The sequence below is a fragment of the Arachis stenosperma genome, chromosome 9, assembly GCF_014773155.1.
Source record: "Arachis stenosperma cultivar V10309 chromosome 9, arast.V10309.gnm1.PFL2, whole genome shotgun sequence".
Lineage (NCBI taxonomy): Eukaryota > Viridiplantae > Streptophyta > Magnoliopsida > Fabales > Fabaceae > Arachis > Arachis stenosperma.
The window spans coordinates 142,951,033-142,967,722 of record NC_080385.1 but is presented as its reverse complement, the minus strand read 5'-3'; the positions used below and the strand labels follow the sequence as shown (position 1 = coordinate 142,967,722).

General features: G+C 41.7%; 1 non-coding gene across 1 annotated transcript; it reads left to right on the top strand.

Annotated features, from left to right (window-relative positions):
• The first annotated feature begins 16,371 nt into the window (after positions 1–16,371).
• On the top strand, positions 16,372–16,479 carry LOC130953426 (small nucleolar RNA R71). The gene has a single exon (XR_009075597.1). It is a non-coding gene; the product is annotated as a small nucleolar RNA R71 (small nucleolar RNA).
• Positions 16,480–16,690: the final 211 nt, after the last annotated feature.

Genomic DNA, 16,690 nt, shown 5'->3' with positions numbered 1-16,690 from the left:
GATGGTCAACTTAGAACTCTTTGTGGGCTAGAGAGTAAGAACGGATTAGATGTTGGTGGACAATTTAAATCAAGGTGCATAAAGGATGGAAGATCAAACTTAGAGTTTCAAAAGTGGAGTGAAGCCAAATTCAATGGAATTAGGATGATGAGTATGAGTCAAAAAGAGAATTCAATAAGTTTGTCACCCTATTGGAAGCATAAAGATCAAGAAGAAAAGGGGTTGACAAATAAAGTATGGGACCCTGGAACATACATAGACCACTATCAACTTAGGAGCCTTGTTACTTGCTTAGGCCCCCTTGGAAGCCTTGTATGATTAAGTTGGGACCCCGGAGGCTATTGGAAGTGTAAAAATTGGTGGGGATTCGAAGAAGAGTTCAAGCATAAGCCACCCTAGCAAGGACTCCACCAAATGTCCAACTTAAGGACTTTAACTAAAAGTGCTAGGTGGGAGACACCCCACCATGGTAAACTCTTTCCACTCTCTTCTAATTTTGTTTAATAAATGATTTGAGTTACCATTGTAGGTAGTTTTTCATCTCATAATTAGCTTGTTTGTGTACATTAGTTGCTAGCATATTAACATGTATGTTGTGCTTAGTAGAAATGGAATAAATCTCAAAACCAACTTACATTTTAGAAAGTGTGTGGTTTTTAACTAAATAAGGAGTTGTAGGCATCATGGGGAGTCTTTGGGCAATTTAGAACTTTTAGGCATTTTCTTAAAAAAAAAAAAAGGGTGGACGCGTGCGCACCATGTACGCGCACGCGTCCCTGTGCAGATGCATCATCACCCACGTAACCGAGAGTTGGGCCCCTCTTGGGCAAACATTATGCCCTGAGCCCAACATGACCCACGCGGACGCACACTACGTGCGTGCGCGCCGATCATGAGAACAAGGACATGTACACGGACGCGTACCTGCCGCGCCCGCGTCGATCTGCTGCTGCAAATTTTTGAGCCAAGCCACAGAGAGTTGAGCCGGATCTGGGCCAGCTTTAAGCCCCTGGCCCAATTCGATCTGCGCGGACGCGCACTTGCCGCGTGCGCACCCATGTGGCCAGGAAGGAACAGACGCGAGCGCACGCATTGCGCTAACGCGCCTTATCACGTATTACCAATATACGCGGACGCGCGCTTGCCGCGCATGCGTCCCTTACATGCTGCCACCACTCTAGGCTTCTGACCCGAGAGTTGGGCGTGCCTCAAGCCCACTCTAAGCCTCAGGCCCAATCCCATGTACGCGTGCGCGCATTGTACGCGCACGCGCCCTTGCATGATCTGCCAACCCACGCTAGAGCGCACTCCACGCTCACGCGTGGATCTCCATTTTCCTCAATGTACGCGGACGCGCAAGGTGCGCGCTCGCGTCGATTCAAAACATAGGACAACCCTAATGCGCGACGCACACTGCGCAGTCGCGCACCTTCTCTCTTCCCCCTCCCAACCTCCATTTTCATCTTCTTCTCCTCTTCTGCCATAACCGCCGCGCAGCAGCGGCAACCACCACCGGTTCCCATCGACCCTCTCTCTCTCCTCCACTCACTTCGTTCTCTCTCTCTCATCCACTCTCTCTCCGCCTCAGTCTCTCACCCTCACCGCTGTCCTTAGCCACCACCGCCGTCGTTCCACCATCACTGCCGGCGGCAACACTCGGTGGCCCCCTTCCCTCTCTTTCATCATTTCAAATTCCCCTATCACTCCCTACCTCATCTTCCTTTCGGCCAAACCACCGCAGCCGGCCATCCCCACTGCCACCACCCACGGCGGCACAATTCACCACCCCTCCCTAGTCCCCCTTACTATTCTCAGTTCATCCCAGCTCCCAGGTTCCTGCTCAATTTCTATTTTTCTGTTTTTCTTTTTTAATTGTTCATTTCTGTTAGTTACTGTAATTGTCTATTAGTTAGTTGAATTCAAATGTTGCATGTTAGGAGTAGATAGAAATATTTGCTGTTAGGTAGCTAGGACTGGATAGAGGATTCTAGGCCTGATAAGTGCTCCGTATGTGCATCTTTGCTGTCTGTTTCCTTGGGTGTGTATGCTGCTTTTGGGGTACTATTTTGTGCAATTTGTGTTGCCTGCATACTATTTCACTGCTGCTGTGTTTATTTGATGTTGCCTTCTTGCTATTTGTGCTATTTTGCTATCCGAAAATGTCCAATTTTAAGCCGGAATACTGCCCGATTTTCAAGAAAATTAGTTTCATTTTGGTCTTTATTTCAATTTTGGGCTAATTTCCGTTGCCTTTCCACTTCCCGGATTTGCATCATTCATTGTGAACATGAACCACAACTTCCCTTTTAATTGAGCCTAAATATCGTCATACCACTAATCCACTTTTCTAACTCGCTAATTTCTTTAACCATTTAACTTCTACTCATTTTTAACCATCTTTAACCATTCTTTCTAAAGTATGATGATTTTATGCTTCATGAATAGGAGTTGTTGACTTTAATGAAGATTACATTCTTGGTTTACTTGTTCACTTATGCTTACTTGTTATAAATTCTTTTCAAGTTCATTTCAACATCATGATTGTTATTAGCCAATTGATATCCTGAACATCCCTTCTCTGTTACATGCTAAGTGTTTCATTGCTTATATTCTATCATATTTTTCAGGATGTCAGACAAGGAAAGGCTATAGCCACTGCCACCTCTTCCAAGAAGAGGAAACACTCTACCCCCTCCATTCCCTCCATCTACAAGCATTATGCTAAGAATCCACTGAATGACGAAGAAAAAGAAAATCAGCAGTTACCTTCTACCGATCCAACCAAATTTCCCAATCTTTACTGTGAGCTTCGATTTTCCAAATATCGAACAACAATGCTGAATATCGAGAAGAAATTGCTCCTACCCAATGATGCCCGACAGTCCATTACTAGCCGGATCCTTAAGTTGGGTCTCGATTTTGTTGACAGAGATTTGGGGGATATTAACATCTCTTGGGTGAAGGAATTCTACTGCAACTTCTTCCGTCCCACTTTGGATTCGGTTCAGGTGAGGGGTAGAGAGATCATGATTACGGAGACTGCCATTGGGGAGGCATTACAGTGCCGACACATTCCTGATGACATGTGTGCCCATCAGCAGGCAAAGATGGTTATCCATACCATGACCTTTGATTATGAGGCGCTTAGGCGCGTGATTGGGTTACCGGATGCTGCATGGGTCATGGATGCGACCAACACCAAGCCTAAGGGGATGTTATTTGCTCACTTGACTAGAGAGGCCAGGACTTGGCAGATGATCTTCGCTCACTACGTCTTGCCCACCACTCACTTTTCTGAGATCCCTATGGAGATGCTACTCTTGATTGGCTGTGTTATGGAGGGAAAGGAAGTTTATTTTCCCCGATTGATCCGACAGAGCATGTGGCGAGCCCATATTCGTGGCCTCCTACCTTTTCCTGTCCTGATTACCAGCATGGCATCACTGGCGGATGTTCCTAGCCACGATGATGACGTGTTACCACCACCACCTGATGCAGATGACAGAGAGATTACCATTCCTTGGGGTGGTTGGGTACACGAGAGGCCGCCAGCTAGACGTCGTTCTAGGGCTAGAGCAGTAGTGGGGACACCTTCACCATCAGCCCCTACAGCAGCCCCATCCTCTGCTACACCAGCAGCTCCCTCATCATCGACAGCTCCACCTTCAGTACCTGAGCCTACTTACCTACTGGTCCAGCGTTTGTTTCGGTTTTTAGAGCGCGAGAGGCGCCATGTCAGACGCCGACTGGATCGGATGGACCAGGCGCTCATTTCTCTGGGAGCTGAGTTACCTCCGCTTCCCGACTCTCCAGCCTCCGATGAGCAGGATCATCAGGAGGAGGATGGGGAGGCACCGATTCAGCAGGATGCCCCTCCAGTTGCTCTGGACACCACAGAGACGGCTCAGACTCATGCGGAGCCGGTCCCACAGCCACAGCCAGAGCCTACCGTTGTACATCCCACTGATCCGCCGGTTTAGCATCGAGGACGATGCTTGATTTCAAGTGTGGGGAGGGCACCGGTAGCATTATTTGGGGACCGGTGAACTTTTCGGCTACTCTCCTAGTTATCTTATTTTGCATACCTATTGTATATATTTTGATGCATTTTGCATACCTATTGTATATATTTTGATGCATTTTGAGTTTATTTTGGACACCTTTACTGCTTATTTTGGATTTTAGATATTTTGATGTTTTTGATGCTTATGGATATTTTTAGATGTTTTAGATGATAGATTTCATACTTTTAGTTGGATTTTTCTTTATGCATTTTTGCTTATCTTTCTTTTTTTAGTTTGTGGTTGTGATTAGAAATCATGCTTTGAATTGCAAACTTAGTGTCACCCTTTTTGCATAAGAAATTGGTTTTAAGCAAAAGGAAAGGGTAAACTAAGGAAATTTTTGGATTTTTCAATCACAACAATGCTTAGTCAAACATTGAGATTTTTCAAGAAGTTTAAACATAGGGCATTAACCCAATTGATTGAAAGAAAATTTTTGTTGAAACTTGCTTGAATTTCATACTTTGTGAAGCATGTATTGAATTGAGAACACAAGCTTGTGAGACTTGAGCCTATTGATGTGGTTACATTTTATGACCATTTATCTTCCATTCTTGTGTGAAATTGTTCTCTTTCTATGATTATGATCCTTGATTTGCTTGATTCTATATGTCCATTTATTTCTTGTATTTATGCATTTATATGATTGAGGCCATCACTTCATTAGCTCACTTATCCAAATGGCCAACCCTTTTATCTTCCTTTGTTAGCCAATTTGAGCCTATGATTAACCAACTTATTCTCATTTTAGCACATTACGAGCCTAAGGCGGAAAACCAATGAAAGTCCTTGTTTGGATCTTTGATTAGCCTAGGCTAGTGAGAGTGTTTATTATTCAAAGTTGGTGAGGCTTGGGAACATTGGATGGGATAAAGGGGTAGTACACTTTCATGTTTAGGAATTGGGTACATACTCATGTATTGATTAAATGTATAGACCTTATGCATTGATGTTCTTGTATACAGTTTAAAAGAAAAAAAAAAGAGAAAAAAAAGAGAAAAGAAAAGAAAAAAATGTATATAGAAAAAAAAGAAAAAAAAAAGAATGAAAAGGAAAGAAAAATAATAAAAGGGGACAAAATGCCCCAAAGTGAAGTCAATAAAAAAAAGGGGGAATCGATGCATAGGTGTTGTGAATCAATTAAGAATGCATGAGTATGTAAGAAAAAGTGAAGAATGGGTGGTTAGAGTAGTTTGAATTTGTATAGGTCATTATGTAGGTTAGTGGGAAAGTCTATACTAATCAAAGATTCAAATTCTAGTCCACTTAACCATAAATGATCCTACCTTAACCCTAGCCCCATTACAACCTAAATGAAAGACCTCATGATGAATGTATTCATGCATGGAATAGGTGTTGATTGTTAGAAGAAAACCAAATTTTGGAAAACATGATTAGAAGAGAATTGAGTGAATTAACCCTTAAACACTTGAGTGAATAGAGCGGATACACATCCAGTGAGGGTTCAAAAGTTCAATAACATGTGTTCACCCATATTATCTATATTCTTGCAAGCTTGAACTCTTTTTGATAATTCAATACAATTGTGGTTGGGACTTAATTCCTATTGCCCTAGCTCTTGTGCTTATGCATGTCTCTTGGGAATTGATTTGTTTGAACTAAGCATTTCCAATTGCTTTAGGTACTGCATTTAGATAAGTTCATATAGCTTAGTTGCATTTGATAAATGTCATACCCCTTAGTTCCTTCTTATTTTAGCATGAGGACATGCTAAGGCTTAAGTGTGGGGAGGTTGATAAACCCCATTTTTAGGGTTTATCTTGTATTGAATTTAGAGTATTTTGATAACCTTTTCTCGCATTTAACCTATGAATTGGCATGGTTTTGTAATCTCTCCCGTATTTGTGCTTAAGTGTAAAAACATGCTTTCTAAGCCTTATTTTGATGAATTCTAACTCATCCTTGATTCCATAAGATGCCTTGATGTGTTTGCTAGTAATCTCAGGTTGAAATAGGCTAGGCATGGATCAAAGGAGCAAGGAAGGAAGCATGCAAGTGGAGAGAAGCACAAAAAGCCAAAGAATTAATCTCGGCCAAGCACGCGCACGCCCACAAGGCGCTCGCGCGCACATTGTGGAATAAGCCAGGGACGCGCACGCGTACCGTGCGCGCACGCGTCGTAGTCCGCACGTGATTTTGTTATTGCAACACGTGCCTGGCGATTTTGGAAGGTTTCAGCAACCAACTTTGGCGCCTATTTGCATATAAGAACCAAGGATTGAAGGGGATTGAGACACATTCACATCCATAGACTCATTTTTTACATCTTTTGTAGATATTTTTAGTTAGTTACATTTGTAGAGAGAGAGACTCCAACCTCTCTCTAGGATTCATCTTCATTTTGTCAATTCTCAACCATTTCTTGGTGAGATCTATTACAACACTCAATTTACTTTGTTCATATTGTAGATCATCTTCTCTAATCTCAATTAGTGTTTGTAATTGTTCAATTCTCATAGATCTTAGGTTTAACTTTGTTGTTTTTGGATTCTATTAATTCATTGAAGATCTCATTTTCATTGTTGTTCATTGTTGATTCTTGTTAATCTCTTGTGTTGAATTACCTTGATTCTAATTCTCTTCTCAATTTTACTATGTCTTTCATTCTTGCTCTCTAAGTGTTTGAGAAAATGCCAACTTTAGATATGGAGTAGCATCCCCTCACTTGGCCTAGTGGTTGAGTCATTGGAGACACTTGAATAATGGATGTCAATTATTGATTAAGAATTGAGAATTGCTAATTGACTTAGAGTGCACTAAAGCTAGACTTCCCTAGGGTAAGACTAGGACTTGTGACTCAAGTTAGTTACTTTTACTTGACTTTCCTCTATAATTAGGGGTTAACTAAGTGAAGCAACACTCCTTTGTTATCACAATTGAAGGAAGCTATAGTGATAGGACTTCCGATGTTCAACCTTGGCCAAGGCTTTTAATATTGATTGATTGTTGTTTTCTTTTATTAGCATTTTTATGCCACACTCTTCAAGCCACAAAAGACCACTTAACCAATAACATGCATCCTTGTAACATTCCTAGGGAAGAACGACTCGGGACTGATACTCTCGATTATAGATTGTAGATTTGTTTGATGATGGATTTTGCGTCGGTTTAGACTATACTACGATTGATTACTTGATAATTTCTATACCGGCAAAAATTCAATCATCAGCCACCGCGGCAGTCCACGCGTCCTTGACATCGCCAGGGGAAAGCTAGCACTGCCAGTGTCACACCGCCGGGCCTCCTCGTCGATCTGCCTGTCACTGTTGGAGGCGCGAGCCATGGACGTCGCTGAGGGAGAAGACGCAAGGTTGGTGGATCCGCACCTAGTTCCAGTCGCGTCGCTGTCAGCCTCACGCCTTCTGGTGCCGTCGGTGGAGCCGTGTTAGCCGGATCTGCTGCAGGAGATCGGGAAGAGAGGCGTTCTTTAGATGGCAAACGGATCTTGGCAGGGGTTGTAACGCCATCATTGAACTCGCGCGCCGAGGTAGATGAGACGCGAGAGGGAGCCGTCGCGGGGTTGCCGGCGCCGCCGCGTGGCCGAGCTCGCCGATTGTGGAGGTCGACGCTGTTAAAGGGGTTTCGCCGGGAGAGAGGGGATGCACGAAGAGGGAGCCAGAATCGTGGCCGTTCACTGACGGGGCTTCATCCGCCACTGCTGCTGGCTGTTTCAAGCTGCTCCGCCGCCTCTGTTGCCGAAGAATGCAGCTCAGTCGCCAGAAAAAACACTGCCGGTAAGGGTCCTTGCATTTGGTCTTCATTCCTTCCTATTCCTGGGTTTTTATCGTCATGACGTTGTTGTGCAGTCGCGGTTGTCGGGGTTATTCGTCGCCGCTGCCACCTGAGGTGGCTACCGAGGCTACCGCCAAACCGTTTTAGAGGTAGTTGCTGTTTCATTTTCGTATTGCAGTAAGTATTTTATGGTTCGAAAAGCCTCGCGTTAGTATTCGGTTGTGTTTGGTTAATGAATATGAGTTTTGGTAACATGGGGTCAAGTCCTGATTAGTGGATGTTGCGATTAGTGTTGCTATGGATATTGCGCAAGTGGCTGGGAGCTGAGGTTTTGGTTGCCATCAGTTCCGATTGAGGCGGAAATGACTCTGTGAGACGTTTGGGTTATGGATTTGCGTTTTGAGGTAGGGGCGCTTTCCGAAAACTATATTTTATATAATGGAATTATTACATATGGATACTTATATGAGATAATGTATTTGGAGATTGTATAAGTCTTATGTGATGTTGATTGTCCTGGATGAATGTAATTATATGTTTGAATGGATTATTATTTGGTTTTGATGAATGGATTGTTGTGCGGTTTTGTGAAATGAAATGCTTTTGAAGTTGATTCTTTTAAAGCTTTGAAATTGAGTTTAATCTGTTGGGAATTGATTTGAGTTGAGTTGATTTTCTTGATAATGTGAAAAATAGAATATACTCTTGAATTCAGCCTGGTTTACTTTAAATGATCTGGTTTGATAAATGACTGTTGCTGAACCGTTTCTTTAAAGCTTTAGAAATGAGTTTATTCGGCTGATAACGATTTGATTTTTGAAACAATTTCTTTGAAATATGGAATTGAGATGACTGTTGGATTTGGCTTGCCTTGAACTGATTTTGGAATTTGGGTTGTTGAAAAGGATTGTAGAACGGTTTAGTTGGGACCCGAACCGGGTGGCAAAAGTCCAAGTTTTAGGGGAGGTGTTGCCGAAATTTCTATAAAATCCTAGTCTTGTTTGAAAAGTTATTTAAAAAGGGTTTGATTTGAGAAATTGTATTATTTGATTTATTAAGAGAATATTTGTTTTCAAGCTTAATTTATTTAATGAACTTTATGCGTTGAGTTCGGCTTATTTAGAAATGAACTATTTTTACCGTTTGAATCACTGAAGGAAAGAATGATGTTCTAATATTGATTTCAATATAAAAAGGAGCTTTTAGTGATTTTAAAAGAATCTAGACTTTTGATTGAGTAATTAAGTTTGAGGCATTTTGGAAGAGTTAGAAAAATGGGTTCCAAAAAGAAACCTAAAAGTGGTTTGATTCAAATGAACCGGTTCCGTTTCAAATGAGTTTATTTTTGGAACGGGTTAGAACTTGTGATTTTGTATGGTCGGTTTCATAATAAATTCAGTTTTATTTACTTGAACCAAGAATCTATGATTTTAAGAGTTTCAATGAATTTTAAGGAATTGATATAGGTTGACCTTCCCTAAAGACTTGGGACTTTGTCGAGAAACTTTTGTTATAAAATTCCATTGTTGGATGGGTGATTTTGAATACTTTGAAATAAATCTTTAACTTGCCATGGTTTTGGAAGTTTTGGAAAGAGAATGCCGAGAGTGGCTTTGTTTTAAAAAGGAAACTCACTTTGAGTAAATTTGGCTTATGAGCCTGAGATGATTTGAGAAATGAGATTTTTAAAGCCAAAACTAAAAAGAGTTGAAACTTGATTTCAAAGTGAAATGATTTGAGAAAAAGTTATTTATGGCTTAAATGCCAATTTTATGAATTTGATGATGTTGAATGGTAGAAGTGCTATTTTGTTGTGAGCCGGAATGGCTGTGTATGATTATGAATATTGGCTGGTTCTGGATTGAACCGTGAGCCAGAATGGCTGTTTATGATATGAATATTGGCTGGTTCTGGATTGAACCGTGAGCCGGATGGCTGATATGGATATTGATCCATGACTGAGAATGAAAGCATATTTGCTGAGGTATTGATAAGTTGTGATGTTGCACTTTTACTATCGGAGATGCGAGTTTCCCTGGGAGAAAGCAGTGGCTAGCCGTGGTTGAATTGAGATGGACCGACGGTTGGTTTCGGTTTTGTGGTTCTGATTTGGAAAAATATGAAAGGCTATTTTGGTTCAGTATAGATAAACCTTTTGAAAGGCTTTTGAGTTTTGAGAATTGAACGGTTCCTCTTTTAGAAAAGATTTCGGATTTCTCTTCCATTGCAAAATGTTGTTTTTGAAAAAGAGGCATAAGACGGTTATTAATCACTAGTACAGTTTATCTTCATGTATCCTTGGTATGCGAAATTGTGATCACTACTTTTCATAACTCAAATAATCCCTAGTAATGGCCCCAAAGACTTGGTGCTCAATACCATGGCATAAACACAACTTCGCACAACTAACCAGCAAGTGCACTGGGTCGTCCAAGTAATAAACCTTACGCGAGTAAGGGTCGATCCCACGGAGATTGTTGGTATGAAGCAAGCTATGGTCACCTTGTAAATCTCAGTCAGGCAGACTTCAATGGTTATGGATGATATATGAATAAAAGATAAAGATAGAGATACTTATGCAATTCATTGGTAAGAACTTCAGATAAGCGAATGGAGATGCTTTGTCCCTTCCGTCTCTCTGCTTTCCTACTGTCTTCATCCAATCCTTCTTACTCCTTTCCATGGCAAGCTGTATGCAAGGGTTTCACCGTTGTCAGTGGCTACCTCCCATCCTCTCAGTGGAAATGTTCAACGCACTCTGTCACGGCACGGCTATCCAGCTGTCGGTTCTCGATCATGTCGGAATAGAATCCAGTGATTCTTTTGCATCTGTCACTAACGCCCCACAATCGCGAGTTTGAAGCTCGTCACAGTCATTCAATCATTGAATCCTACTCAGAATACCACAGACAAGGTTTAGACCTTCCGGATTCTCTTGAATGCCGCCATCAATTCTAGCTTATACCACGAAGATTCCGGTTAAAGAACCCAAGAGATAAACATTAGAGCCTTGTTTGCTTGTAGAACAGAAGTGGTTGTCAGTCACTTGTTCATAAGTGAGAATGATGATGAGCGTCACATAATCATCACATTCATCATGTTCTTGAGTGCGAATGAATATCTTGGAATAAGAACAAGCTGAATTGAATAGAAGAACAATAGTAATTGCATTAATACTCGAGGTACAGCAGAGCTCCACACCTTAATCTATGGTGTGTAGAAACTCCACCGTTGAAAATACATAAGAACAAGGTCTAGGCATAGCCGAATGGCCAGCCCCCATGATCTAAGAACTAGATGTCCAAAGATGAAAATACAATAGTAAGAGGTCCTATTTATAGGGAACTAGTAGCTTAAGAATTACAAAGATGAGTAAAAGACATAAAAATCCACTTTCGGGCCCACTTGGTGTGTGCTTGGGCTGAGCATTGAAGCATTTTCGTGTAGAGACTCTTCTTGGAGTTAAACGCCAGCTTTTGTGCCAGTTTGGGCGTTTAACTCCCACTTTGGTGCCAGTTCCGGCGTTTAACGCTGGGAAATCTGAAGGTGACTTTGAACGCCAGTTTGGGCCATCAAATCTTGGGCAAAGTATAGACTATCATATATTGCTGGAAAGCCCAGAATGTCTACTTTCCAACGTCGTTGAGAGCGCGCCAATTGGGCTTCTGTAGCTCCAGAAAATCCACTTTGAGTGCAGGGAGGTCAGAATCCAACAGCATCTGCAGTCCTTTTGAGTCTCTGAATCAGATTTTTGCTCAGGTCCCTCAATTTCAGCCAGAAAATACCTGAAATCACAGAAAAACACACAAACTCATAGTAAAGTCCAGAAAAGTGAATTTTAACTAAAAACTAATAAAAATATACTAAAAACTAACTAAATCCTACTAGAAACATACTAAAAACAATGCCAAAAAGCGTATAAATTATCCGCTCATCACAACACCAAACTTAAATTGTTGCTTGTCCCCAAGCAACTGAAAATCAAATAAGATAAAAAGAAGAGAATATGCAATGAATTCCAAAAACTTCTATGAAGATCAGTATTAATTAGATGAGCGGGGCTTTTAGCTTTTTGCCTCTGAACAGTTTTTGCATCTCACTCTATCCTTTGAAATTCAGAATGATTGGCTTCTTTAGGAATTCAGAATCCAGATAGTGTTATTGATTCTCCTAGTTAAGTATGATGATTCTTGAACACAGCTACTTTATGAGTCTTGGCCGTGGCCCAAAGCACTCTGTCTTCCAGTATTACCACCGGATACATACATGCCACAGACACATAATTGGGTGAACCTTTTCAGATTGTGACTCAGCTTTGCTAGAGTCCCCAATTAGAGGTGTCCAGGGTTCTTAAGCACACTCTTTTTGCCTTGGATCACAACTTTATTTCTTTCTTTTTTTCTTTTTCTCTTTCTCCCCTTTTTTTGTTTTTTTTTTCTTTTTTCGTTCTTTTCTTTTTTTTTGTATTCACTGCTTTTTCTTGCTTCAAGAATCATTTTTATGATTTTTCAGATCCTCAGTAACATGTCTCCTTTTTCATCATTCTTTCAAGAGCCAACATTCATGAACCACAAATTCAAAAGACATATGCACTGTTCAAGCATACATTCAGAAAACAAAAGTGTTGCCACCACATCAAAATAATTAATCTGTTATAAAATTTAAAATTCATGCAATTCTTCTCTTTTTCAATTAAGAACATTGTTTATTTAAGAAAGGTGATGGATTCATAGGACATTCATAACTTTAAGGCATAGACACTAAGACACTAATGATCATAAGACACAAACATAGATAAACATAAGCATGAAAATTCGAAAAACAAGAAAATAAAGAACAAGGAGATTAAAGAACGGGTCCACCTCAGTGATGGCGGCTTGTTCTTCCTCTTGAAGGTCTTATGGAGTGCTTGAGCTCCTCAATGTCTCTTCCTTGCCTTTGTTGTTCCTCCCTCATGATTCTTTGATCTTCTCTAATTTCATGGAGGAGAATGGAATGTTCTTGGTACTCCACCCTTAGTTGTCCCATGTTGGAACTCAGTTCTCCTAGGGAGGTGTTCAGTTGCTCCCAATAGTTTTGTGGAGGAAAGTGCATCCCTTGAGGTATTTCAGAGATTTCATGATGAGTGGGGTCTCTTGTTTGCTCCATCATTTTCTTAGTGATGGGCTTGTCCTCATCAATGAGGATGTCTCCTTCTATGTCCACTCCAACTGAATAACAGAGGTGACAAATGAGATGAGAAAAGGCTAACCTTGCCAAGGTAGAGGACTTGTCCGCCACCTTATAGAGTTCTTGGGCTATAACCTCATGAACTTCTATTTCTTCTCCAATCATGATGCTATGAATCATGATGGCCCGGTCTATGGTAACTTCGGACCGGTTGCTAGTGGGAATGATTGAGCGTTGGATAAACTCCAACCATCCTCTAGCCATGGGCTTGAGGTCATGCCTTCTCAATTGAACCGGCTTCCCTCTTGAATCTCTCTTCCATTGGGCGCCCTCTTCACAAATGTCAGTGAGGACTTGGTCCAACCTTTGATCAAAGTTGACCCTTTTAGTGTAAGGATGTTCATCTCCTTGCATCATGGGCAAGTTGAATGCCAACCTTACATTTTCCGGATTAAAATCTAAGTATTTCCCCCGAACCATTGTAAGCCAATTCTTTGGGTCCGGGTTCACACTTTGATCATGGTTCTTGGTGATCCATGCATTGGCATAGAACTCTTGAACCATTAAGATTCTGACTTGTTGAATGGGGTTGGTAAGAACTTCCCAACCTCTTCTTCGGATCTCATGTCGGATCTCCGGATATTCGCTCTTTTTGAGTTTGAAAGGGACCTCGGGGATCACCTTCTTCAAGGCCACAACTTCATAGAAGTGGTCTTGATGCACCCTTGAGATGAATCTCTCCATCTCCCATGACTCGGAGGTGAAAGCTTTTGTCTTCCCTTTCCTCTTTCTAGAGGTTTCTCCGGCCTTGGATGCCATAAATGGTTATGGAAAAACAAAAAGCAATGCTTTTACCACACCAAACTTAAAAGGTTTGCTCGTCCTCGAGCAAAAGAAGAAAGAAGAGAGTAGAAGAAGAAGAAATGGAGGAGATGGAGGTGGCTTTGTGATTCGGCCAAAGGGGGAAGAAGTAGTGGGTAGGGTGTGTGAAAAAGAAGGAGTGAAGATGGGTTTATATAGGGGTGAAGAGAAGGGTAGGGGTCGGCCATTATGGGTGGGTTTGGGAGGGAAAGTGGTTTGAATTTTGAATGGTAAGGTAGGTGGGGTTTAATGAAGGATGGATGTGAGTGGTGAAGAGAAAGATGGGATTTGATAGGTGAAGGGTTTTTGGGGAAGAGGTGTTGAGGTGATTGGTGAATGGGTGAAGAAGAAGAAAGAGGGTGGTGGGGTAGGTGGGGATCCTGTGGGGTCCACAGATCCTGAGGTGTCAAGGCAAATTCAACCATGCACCAAGCATTGTGCAAAAATGCACTATGTACCAATTCTGGCGTTAAACGCCGGGCTGGTGCCCATTTCTGGCGTTTAACACCAAGTTCTTGCCCTTTTCTGGCGTTTAACGCCAGTCTGGTGCCCCTTTCTGGCGTTAAACGCCCAGAATGGTGCCAGACTGGGCGTTAAACGCCCAACTGCTACCCTTACTGGCGTTTAAACGCCAGCAGGATCTTCCTCCAGGGTGTGCTGTTTTTCTTCCTGTTTTTCATTCTGTTTTTTCTTTTTCAATTGATTTTGCGACTTCTCATGATCATCAACCTAAAGAAAACATAAAATATCCAAAGAAAATAGATTAAAATATAACATTGGGTTGCCTCCCAACAAGCGCTTCTTTAATGTCAGTAGCTTGACAGAGGGCTCTCATGGAGCCTCACAGATGCTCAGAGCAATGTTGGAACCTCCCAACACCAAACTTAGAGTTTGAATGTGGGGGTTCAACACCAAACTTAGAAGTTGGTTGTGGCCTCCCAACACCAAACTTAGAGTTTGACTGTGGGGGCTCTGTTTGACTCTGATTTGAGAGAAGCTCTTCATGCTTCCTCTCCATGGTGACAGAGGGATATCCTTGAGCCTTAAACACAAAGGATTCTTCATTCACTTGAATGATCAATTCTCCTCTGTCAACATCAATCACAGCCTTTGCTGTGGCTAGGAAGGGTCTGCCAAGGATGATGGATTCATCCATGCACTTCCCAGTCTCTAGGACTATGAAATCAGCAGGGATGTAATGGTCTTCAATCTTCACCAAAACATCCTCTACAAGTCTATAAGCTTGTTTTCTTGAATTGTCTGCCATCTCTAGTGAGATTCTTGCAGCTTGTACCTCAAAGATCCCTAGCTTCTCCATTACAGAGAGAGGCATGAGGTTTACACTTGACCCTAAGTCACACAGAGCCTTCTTGAAGGTCATGGTGCCTATGGTACAAGGTATTGAAAATTTTTCAGGATCCTGTCTCTTTTGAGGTAAACTCTGCATAGACAAGTCATCCAGTTCTTTGGTGAGCAAAGGGGGTTCATCCTCCCAAGTCTCATTACCAAATAACTTGTCATTTAGCTTCATGATTGCTCCAAGGTATTTAGCAACTTGCTCTTCAGTGACATACTCATCCTCTTTAGAGGAAGAATACTCATCAGAGCTCATGAATGGCAGAAGTAAATCCAATGGAATCTTTATGGTCTTAGTGTGAGCCTCAGATTCCCATGGTTCCTCATTGGGGAACTCATTGGAGGTCAGTGGACGTCCATTGAGGTCTTCCTCAGTGGCGTTCACTGTCTCTTCCTCCTCTCCAAATTCGGCCATGTTGATGGCCTTCCACTCTCCTTTTGGATTTTCTTCTGTATTGCTTGGAAGAGTACTAGGAGGGAGTTCAGTAATTTTCTTGCTCAGCTGTCCCACTTGTGCCTCCAAATTTCTAATGGAGGACCTTGTTTCAGTCATGAAACTTTGAGTGGTTTTGATTAGATCAGAGACCATGGTTGCTAAGTCAGAGTGGTTCTGCTTAGAATTCTCTGTCTGTTGCTGAGAAGATGATGGAAAAGGCTTGCCATTGCTAAACCTATTTCTTCCACCATTATTGAAACCTTGTTGAGGTCTCTGTTGATCCTTCCATGAGAGATTTGGATGATTCCTCCATGAAGAATTATAGGTGTTTCCATAGGGTTCTCCCATGTAATTCACCTCTTCCATTGAAGGGTTCTCAGGATCATAAGGTTCTTCTTCAGATGAAGCATCCTTAGTATTGCCTGGTGCATTTTGCATTCCAGACAGACTTTGAGAAATCAAATTGACTTGCTGAGTCAATATTTTGTTCTGAGCCAGTATGGCATTCAGAGTATCAATCTCAAGAACTCTTTTCTTCTGATTAGTCCCATTGTTCACAGGATTCCTTTCAGAAGTGTACATGAATTGGTTATTTGCAACCATTTCAATGAGCTCTTGAGCTTCTGTAGGCGTCTTCTTCAGATGAAGAGATCCTCCAGCAGAGCTATCCAATGACATCTTGGATAGTTCAGAGAGACCATCATAGAAAATACCTATGATGCTCCATTCAGAAAGCATGTCAGAGGGACACTTTCTGATCAATTGTTTGTATCTTTCCCAAGCTTCATAGAGGGATTCTCCATCCTTCTGTCTGAAGGTTTGGACTTCCACTCTAAGCTTACTCAATTTTTGAGGTGGAAAGAACTTTGCCAAGAAGGCATTGACTAGCTTTTCCCAAGAGTTCAGGCTTTCTTTAGGTTGTGAGTCCAACCATATTCTAGCTCTGTCTCTTACAGTAAAAGGGAATAGCATAAGTCTGTAGACCTCAGGGTCAATCCCATTAGTCTTGACAGTGTCACAGATTTGCAAGAATTCAACCAAAAACTGATGA